This window comes from Polistes canadensis, unplaced genomic scaffold, assembly GCF_001313835.1.
Source record: "Polistes canadensis isolate GaletaPanama2010 unplaced genomic scaffold, ASM131383v1 scaffold_407, whole genome shotgun sequence".
Classification (NCBI taxonomy): Eukaryota; Metazoa; Arthropoda; class Insecta; order Hymenoptera; family Vespidae; genus Polistes; species Polistes canadensis.
Window position 1 is genome coordinate 1 of NW_014569954.1, and position 6,639 is coordinate 6,639.

Consider the following 6,639-nt stretch of genomic DNA (forward strand, 5'->3'; position numbering starts at 1 on the left):
TCATCGATGTAACTGCATACTTCGCGTTAATATAAATGTAATTGAATAAGAGATTTGTGTAATCTATCGATCAAACATAAATTTGATCTCGTTATGGTTATGGTTATGGCGATATGCATAATTGYGTATGCATTTTGTAATACRACGCAAGGTGCAATATTGTTTATTTTTTTATTTTKAAAGCAGTGTTTATTAATTTTTAAAAATTGTGATATATTCATAATTATTTAAGTTTTTTGTAATGTGTCTTGAATAATTTCCTATGAGTATTTGTAATTGTATTAATCGATTGCTAATTTTGTATGAAATTGATACATTTTTCTATTCATATATTTGTGTATTAAAAAAAGCATGCATCAAAGAGATGCATTTTTTCATATTCACTTGTGTTTAAATATAGAAAAACACATTTTCTAATGCATCGAGAATTCGGTATTTTTAAATATCCATTTATTTGTCATTTAAATTCTTTTTTCTTTAAATTTCATTATTCATTAAATAATTTAAATTACAAAGTTTTGGTTGCGGATTGCATACCGAATTTCATTTTTCTATACATGCCCTTTTCATCTAGTTTAGAATGTAATGTTTTTTTCAAGCTGTAAGGAATAATATTAAAAAGTACCGCTTTATCAATGGATATTTACAACAACTTCTACAGTAGTATCTCAAGGTCTGTAATACTCTATCATTTATGTTATAACAATAAATTAATAAAAATAATATATAAGTTATATGTTGTGTATATATATAAAATTAATTTTTGTTTTAGGGTCATTAATATTGGCAAGATTCTATTCAACTGTTTGCAGTTTGTGTTCCGATAGTAGTTAAAATGTATGAATAATATTATGTTCAAGATCGTAAAGGTCCAAGTAAAGTTTTTTTTTTAGGGATTTTTCAACCTTTTTGTGATGCAATTAAATTATTTATGAAGAAAAATATTGTAGGAGACGGTACGCGTCGCCGTCTTATCTTTTAGGGTAGGGCCTGTTAAACTATGGGTCGCGACCCCGAACGGGGTCGCGTAGCAAAATTCTGCGGTCGCGAGAGATTTTAATGTCAAATATTTATATATACCATTTTATAACATCACTAGAGTTGGCGGAATACAGTGGACTTGCAGCGTCTAGACACGTGCATTTGTTGAAGGTTTTGAGCTATCTCCACCGACAGCAGTAATATTTGTATAGTCGTCAAGAAACTCGCAATCATAAATGAGGTCGTGAATGACAAAAGTTTAAGAAGCCCTGTTTTAGGGCTGTCGACAAAGACGCAGGTTTGTTAGCATAAGGCGATAAGCACTTGTTCGATTTTAAGTAACTTAATACAACGGACGAAATAAAGGACGGTTTGAATGCGACGAATGAATGCACGATCGACAAAGGGCAGTGAGTGTTGAGCGATGTAAGAGAGTGGTTCTGCGTTTTGTAATAGAGATTAGAATAAAACTGTTTTTCCCATTAAAAATCCTACAAAATTGGGGGCTCATCCGGGATTGAGGAGCTACAGTGTGCGAAGAGTAGGATTGCGGAAAAACAACAGCGAACACTGCGATAGCGAATTTGTGTGAAGTTTTGAGATAGTGAATTAGTGTGAACTTTTGCGATAGTGAAGAATCAGCGTTGAATAGCGTGACAGAGAGTCGTGTGTGCGAAACAGTATAGAAGAAAAAAAAAATCATGAGTGATGTACGTAAAGCGCCTTCGGAATTTTTGGTATCGGAATTAAAGGAGAAGTTGGCAGCTTTGGGACTTGCCACGACCGGTGTTAAAAGCGAGTTGATAGCCCGCCTTATGGAAGCTGATCCATCGGGAAATTGGGTGGTGATAGGAGACAGTATTGCGAGGAGGGATGTCGAAGAAACGCGGAACGCAACCGTAGCCGCGGCGAGTGAGAGTATAGATGAGCTTGCGCTTGTAAGACGAAAGATGGAAATCTTTCGAAAAGAGAAAGAGATAGCGGAACGAGAAGTGGAACTAGMGCRGAAKGAAATAGAGATCCTGCGAAGGACACAAAGTCCTGCTATTGGTCAGTCGTACAGGTTGGAAGAGGCGAACCGGCCACCTGCGCAAACGGAGATAAATAAATTATCTTTAAAAGCTGTTACCGAATTGATTGGATACTTTGAACAGGAGGCAGATGAGTTTACAATATGAGAAGACCACGTAAACTACCTGCGTGACATGTATCATTTGACCGAAGACCAGACGAAAGTGATGATCGTACAGCGTTTAAAGGGGCGAGCGTTAGAGTGGTTTAGATCGCGGAGAGAATACCTGCATTTCACAGTGGATGAACTTTTAGTTGAGTTGCGAAAAATGTTCCATCAGCGAATCAACAAGATGACCTTGCGAACGAGGTTCCAGGAACGTGTTTGGAAGCGTGACGAGTCTTTTAGCAATTACTTCCATGAGAAGATCATATTAGCGAACCGGATAGAGATCGACGAGGAAGAAATGATCGAATTCGTCATCGCTGGAATACCAGATCAATCGCTACGAGATCAAGCAAGGGTGCATGGTCATAAAAGGAAGGAATCCCTWCTRAGCGCGTTCGAGCATATATCGCTGCAAGGACGCCAGCAGCAGGCGAAGATGGATAACTCGACGACACGTCAAAGCAACATAGACGCTAGCGTTAGAGGAAGGATAAGTAACGTATCAGATAACCGTTTGAGGTGCAAAAATTGGGGTGCGATGGGTCATTTTTGCGAGGAATGCCCATATAAGAGTAGAGGTACGAAGTGCTTCGAATGTAGAGAATTTGGTCATATCGCGTTTAATTGCCCTAGAAACCGTATTACTAACAAAGATTCATGTAATATCTCGCGATCGGTGCGTGGTAAGTATTACAAAGAAGTAATAATAAATGGTCAGAAAATCAACGCGCTAATCGATACCGGAAGCGATATATCTCTAATGCGAGCCGCACAATACATACAAATAGGATCGCCTAGATTGAAACCGAATGAGATCAGATTTCGTGGAATAGGCTCGGAGGACAATAAAACGTTAGGAGAATTCTTTGCGGGTATTGAGATTGATGGTAATCAATACACCATTGAAATTTCCGTGGTACCCGATACATTGATGCAGCATGCTGTTTTGATAGGAACTGATTTCTTGGATACGGTGGATATTAATATTAGAGAGGGAAAAATTGCAATTAGCAAACCATCGGGAAGCGGGGAGAACAGCGAGGAAGTAGTTGAAATCTTAAAGATAGACTGTGTACATGATACGAATGAGTTAGATCTGTCGTACATTCCGTCGAGTGAGCATAAAAAATTGGTAGTAGACTTGATTAGTAATTATAATCCGGTGAAAGCGCGCGATGTTGGTGTTAAAATGAGTTTGATGCTAAAAGACGAAGAGCCAGTTTATCAGCGGCCAAGACGTTTACCTCCGTCGGAAAGGCAGGAGGTAGAGAATCACATCAGTGATTGGTAATCTAGCGGTATTATTCAACCATCGTTATCCGAGTACGCGAGTCCGGTTGTACTAGTAAAGAAAAAGGACGGTGGTACAAGGCTCTGCGTGGACTACCGAAAGATAAATAAGAAAATAGTGAAGAACCGTTATCCGCTTCCGTTGATTGACGATCAGTTGGACGCGCTTCAGAATGCAAATATTTTTAGTACGTTGGATTTGAAAAACGGGTTTTTCCATGTACCATTGGAACCGGAAAGCAGAAAATACACATCATTTATAGTTTGTGATGGGCAATACGAATTTTTATACGTGCCGTTTGGGTTATGCAATTCTCCCGCAGTTTTTCAAAAATTTATTAATGCTGCGTTCAGGGAATTGATCGATAAAAAGATAGTATTAACATACATGGATGATTTAATAATACCCTCGAAAGACCGTGAGTCTGGAATAGAATATTTACAGGAGGTAATTCGAGTGGCCGGACTATTTGGGCTAAACATTAAGTGGTCGAAGTGTCGTTTCCTTGAATCACAGGTGGAATTTTTAGAACATGTGATTGGAAACGGAAGGATTAGGCCGTCGAGAGGGAAAACGGAGGCGGTCATGAAGTTCCCACAACCTTCGAGCGTAAAGCAAATTCAAAGTTTTCTGGGGCTAACGGGGTTCTTTAGAAAATTTATAGCTAGTTACTCCCTGATCGCGCGGCCATTGACGGATCTACTAAAAGCGGATGTAAAATTTGAGTTCGGGGAGAAGCAAAAAGAAGCAGTAGAGCAGTTGAAGCGAGCCTTAAGCAATAAACCAGTGTTGAACATATATAGGGTTGGAGCCGAAACAGAACTACATACTGACGCGTCTATGTACGGATATGGCGCAATCTTATTGCAGCGCGACGAAAACAATGATAAATTTCATCTGATCTATTATGCGAGTGGTAAGACTACATCGACTGAGGCGAAATACACTAGTTACGAGCTCGAAGTGTTAGCAATAATAAAAGCATTACGGAAGTTTAGAATTTATCTGTTGGGTATACCGTTTAAGATAGTAACTGATTGTCAAGCATTTTCGATGACTATGAATAAAAAGGATTTATGTGTGAGAGTGGCTCGGTGAGCTTTGTTATTGGAAGAGTACCAATATGAGATAGAGCATAGACCAGGTAAAAGTATGTTGCATGTCGATGCGTTGAGTCGGAATCCATTGTCGACCAGCATGGTAATAGATGAAAGCAATGAGAGCGTGAATGTGAAGATTGGTAGGGTGCAGCGTAGCGATAACGAACTTGGGAAGTTCTTCGAATTGGCGCAGCGAGATGAGCTTAATGATTATAAGATTAGGTATGGCCTATTGTTTAAACAAGACGAAAGGGAAATGCGATTAATTGTAACGAAATCAATGATCACCGAAATAATTAGGCGTGTTCACGAAAATGGGCATTTCTCAGCAGCAAAAACGGAAACGTTAGTGAAACGGAATTATTGGTTCCAGAATATGCGCTCAAAAATTGAAAAGGTTGTACGTACTTGTGTAAGTTGTATTTTAGCGGAACGAAAACAGGGTAAACAGGAAGGATTCCTTAATCCTATTGAAAAGGACAGCATACCGCTGGACGTATATCACATAGATCATCTGGGACCGCTAAACTCGACGAAGAAAAATTATAGACATATCTTAGTGGTAGTAGATGCTTTTTCTAAGTTTGTGTGGTTGTACGCGGTTCGAAAGCAGGCGGCGATATTCGGAAACCCGAGAAGGATCATATCGGACCGCGGCACCGTCTTTACTGCGCGTGAGTTTGAGGAGTATTGTAAAGAGGAAGGTATTGAGACCCGTAAAAATTACAACCGGTGTGCCTAGGGGAAATGGGCAAGTTGAAAGGATAAACAGAACCCTCATTCCTGTTCTTACCAAGTTAGCGGCGCCAAAACCAAGACTGGTACAAATATTTGGGAAGGGCACAACAGTGCTTAAATGCCGTTCCAAATCGCAGCACAGGGACGTCCGCTTTCGACGTCCTTTTTGGAGTGCATATGAGAGTAAGAAATGATCCACAAATTCGAGAGATTATAGAGACCGAGTGGCTACGGGAGTTTCAAAAGGATCGCGATGAACTCAGAGATGCTGTTCGAGACCAGTTGCAGAAAGTGCAGCGGGAAAATATAAAAACATATAACAAACGACGTAAGGAAGCAAAACGATATAACGAGGATGACTTGGTGGCAATCAAGCGAATGCAATTAGCACCAGGCTTGAAGTTGGCATCGAAATACTTGGGTCCGTATCAGATAATAAAAGCCTTGCGTAATGATCGATATGTGGTGCGTAAGGTAGGCGAATCGGAAGGTCCTTTACAAACTTCTACATCGGCGGATCACATGAAACCGTGGGTCGAAATCATAAACATTGGATTGAGTGATAGTGAGTCGAGTGGCGATTAGTGATTATTGTGGCAGACGTGTAAATAACTATGAGTAAATGAAATTGATGCGAATGAATGAATGTGAAGCGAAACAGTATCTGAGGACAGATACCGCAGCAGAATGGCCGAGTGTAGGAGACGGTAAGCGTCGCCGTCTTATCTTTTAGGTCTGTCGACAAAGACACTGGTTTGTTAGCATAAGGCGATAGGTATTTGTTAGATTTTAAGTAACCGGATACAAAGGACGAAATAAAGGACGGTGTCGATGCGACGAATGAATGCACGAGCGACAAAGAGTAGTGAGTGTTGAGCGATGTAAGAGAGAGGTTCTGCGTTTTGTAATAGAAATTAGAATAGAACTGTTTTTCCCATTAAAAATCCTACAGGTATTATTACAGATTTATTCAACTGAAAGCCATTGTAATAGATAAAATAAATGTAATTTATCATTAAAATCTTGAAAATAAAACATTTTATTAAATCTAACTATCCTATAATATATCCTGTAATAACAGAAAGCAGACAATTCTCTCTGAGCATACGAAACGCACAGATACTTCCGTGCGATGGTCTAGACCGAAAAACAGCCGGTATCACGGAGAATCTGCGGCTGAGTGGCCGGTCGGACGTGCGTATGCTGTTGACCCGCTAGCGGTCAGTAAAGTGTTAATACAACTTTAGCCCAGTCAATAAGAGGTCAAGGAAAAACTTTCAGGTGGACCTACTCGACAGTTTGATACAATGGTAATTCGACGTCGCTGAATCGAATGGTGCTAATTTTTT